The sequence below is a fragment of the Lolium rigidum genome, chromosome 2 (assembly GCF_022539505.1).
Source record: "Lolium rigidum isolate FL_2022 chromosome 2, APGP_CSIRO_Lrig_0.1, whole genome shotgun sequence".
In the NCBI taxonomy this organism is placed as follows: Eukaryota; Viridiplantae; Streptophyta; class Magnoliopsida; order Poales; family Poaceae; genus Lolium; species Lolium rigidum.
Genome location: NC_061509.1, coordinates 166,515,900 through 166,518,608, shown reverse-complemented (window position 1 = coordinate 166,518,608; position 2,709 = coordinate 166,515,900). Strand labels below are relative to the sequence as shown.

Sequence of the window (2,709 nt, the reverse complement as noted above, 5' to 3'; positions counted from 1 at the left end):
TGATCTTTCTACCATTCAAAACATCATGTCAGATTAGAATCACTCCTCTCATATATTTACACATGAGAAGGAATAGGGGGTAACTTTTCCAGATTAAGCATACTGCATTAGACAGAGTACATAACTGAAAACCTCATACGTGTTATGTGTTGCTCAAAGTATATGACCTGAAGACATGGATTAACTGATAAGAAACTTTTAGCATTACTCAAACAAAGATAAAATGGGAACAATAGGAGCCATCTTACTTGACCCCTCTTAACTACATCAGGCTTCTTCAGCCATTTCATTGCATATATGTTGCCATAAATCTTCTCCCAAAGCACACTCGAACCTGTTATACCAATGCAAGTAGTAATTTCTATAAATCACAACACCTTTTCCCTTAAAAACTTCATTTCAGATCCTTAATTTCTGGGTGAAGTTGGAAAAATATCTACCTCAATAGGTAATAAAGCTACATCGTGATTACAGCAGGGTATGGCACATATAATTTCTACTTATAATACTGCATGATCAATTGCCTATGAAGTTGTGCATGTAGCCAAGAACAAAATGATACTTACCATCAGATATCATAAGGGAATATTCAGATACGAAAAGAGAGAAATCTTATGCTCAAGCACAAACAACCTTCACGTGGCACAATATTAAGTAGGAATACTCGTAACCCACCTGGACACCAAAAAGAACGAAATAAGAGAGCTTACTCGCTGAAACAAATGGTCGTTGATTCTTTATTTATGGTCAATCAAAACACCAAAATGTGATAACATGCATCTGCAAGATAAAATTTTAAGCATTCATGTATTATGTCTAATGTCGGGATCCCATGACAAGCATAGCTAGTTTAGTTCATGTCTAGTTCAAATATATACATCACAGCAGAAGCCATATTTCTGAACCAATAAATGCAAGATCAAACGAAGGAAAACAAATCGAATCTGTACTGACCTGGAGGCTAATAAATCAAATGGAGAAGATGTTCATGTAGGTTTAGGTCTTTCAATCTTGTCCAGCATCCCATTAGCTGGCCCCTTGCCGCCGCCATGGAGAACAGTTGTGCCCGCTTCGTAGCTCAGTACTCTTATACATGGCGCCAAGCATTCTGATCAGGGATAAATTACATGCATTAGAAAGAGAACAATCAAGTAGATTCAAGATAAACATTTCTTCTTCCATAAGCCTGCTAAACTATCCTGCATTTATCCAGCAATGCAAACCCTATTTGTGGTATAGATTGTCATTTGGCACTAAATAAATAGATGTATTTCCTATTTTAGATGATATACATGAATGTACAAAACCAATAGTTGAGGAATTGGGTACATCCCACTAATGCATTAATGATTGTACTCATGTGAAGTTGTATCAAATTGTGTACACCACACTCACCAATGCATTTCCTTCTATTTCTCTTTGCGACACTTGGGATTATCTGCCTATAGTGGTAGAACTGAGTTCTGTAGCTTGTTTCTACAGTACATTTTGTAAGGAACAAATTGCAGATGTGCAGCTCTAGTGGCCTTTTCCAAGGTATTTGAACGCTAATACAATTTCAGAATCCACGCAAAAGAATATCAAGATAAACCAAAACGTAAGAGCGCGGATGTCAGGCTACAAAATGCCATCTAAACTTATTACCACAAATATCGATAGAGTTCCACGTCTGTAGATTTCATCATCTTGGCGGTGCTTAAGACCACACTTCTTCTGCAGGAGTAAAAAAATGCCATTTTGAAGAATCAGGGGTACAAATATGAAGACTTCACTAAGAAATGGTGAGGGAAACTTTCAACTGAATCATAAGTTTCATAACCCACTGAATATTATGGTCCACAAATACGGAGACTTCCCATCTCCTGCTCTAGCAGCAACGTGTCACCCGAACTATAACTTGATGCACCAGGAAATAAAGGATGAAAAAATAGGAAATAAAGGATGAAAAAATAACGTGATGAGAGAGAAGTACCTAGCCATTGTTGGGTGGAGCTGTGGATGAGATGAACAACGGCTCGAAGAGCGGTAGCGTCGCCTTGCGAGAACCATCAAGCTGCAGCGCCTGCAGCGGACACACTTCTACCCGCTCCGATCCCCTCATCAATCTACCGCTTCCATGTGCTTCCTCCCAGCGACGGAGGCACGGAAACCTCGGCTGGATGAGGATATTGAGCGGCGGCGGCGGCGATTCAATCATGAGATGGAGTGGAGAGGGAGAGGAATGGGTGGAGACCCATCAGGGGATTGGAGAGGCTAGGGTTCTAACCCAAGATGGGAGGGGATTGGATGAGGAACCGCCATGTCCAGCCCGCCTCTGAGAACGGCCGTGGCCGACGCCCACGTCCCTGCCTCGTCGGAGCCGACGAACACCACGGTGAGCGAGCACACCACCTCGAGGAGGAGATTGGCAGCGAGGAACAATAAGAAACCCAACAGGGAGGAGGAGGGGAGGGGGTGGAGGACAAGGACGGTGGCGGCTGTGTGAGGATGAAGAGGGATTGGGGAAGGAGCACCACGAGGGGCCTTCCGCTCCTCCTGGCCCAGACGCGCGCTTGCCGCCTCCGCCGACGCCCACACGCTCGGTCACCTCCACCGACGCCCAGGCACACGCTTGTAGCCGCCGCCGACGCCCAGGCGCGCGCTCGCCGCCACCGACGCTCAGGCACGCGGTCGCTCCTCCCATAGCGCGGCGGCGTGCTGCGACGGGGA

At 44.7% G+C, this 2,709-nt stretch overlaps 1 long non-coding RNA gene across 1 annotated transcript; it reads right to left on the bottom strand.

Moving 5' to 3' along the window:
* Positions 1–1,025: 1,025 nt before the first annotated feature.
* LOC124687650 lies at positions 1,026–2,009 on the bottom strand. The gene is made up of 3 exons (XR_006998271.1): positions 1,973–2,009; positions 1,645–1,713; positions 1,026–1,108 (listed from the first exon to the last, which is right to left on the bottom strand). It is a non-coding gene; the product is annotated as an uncharacterized LOC124687650 (long non-coding RNA).
* Between the last annotated feature and the right edge of the window lie 700 nt (positions 2,010–2,709).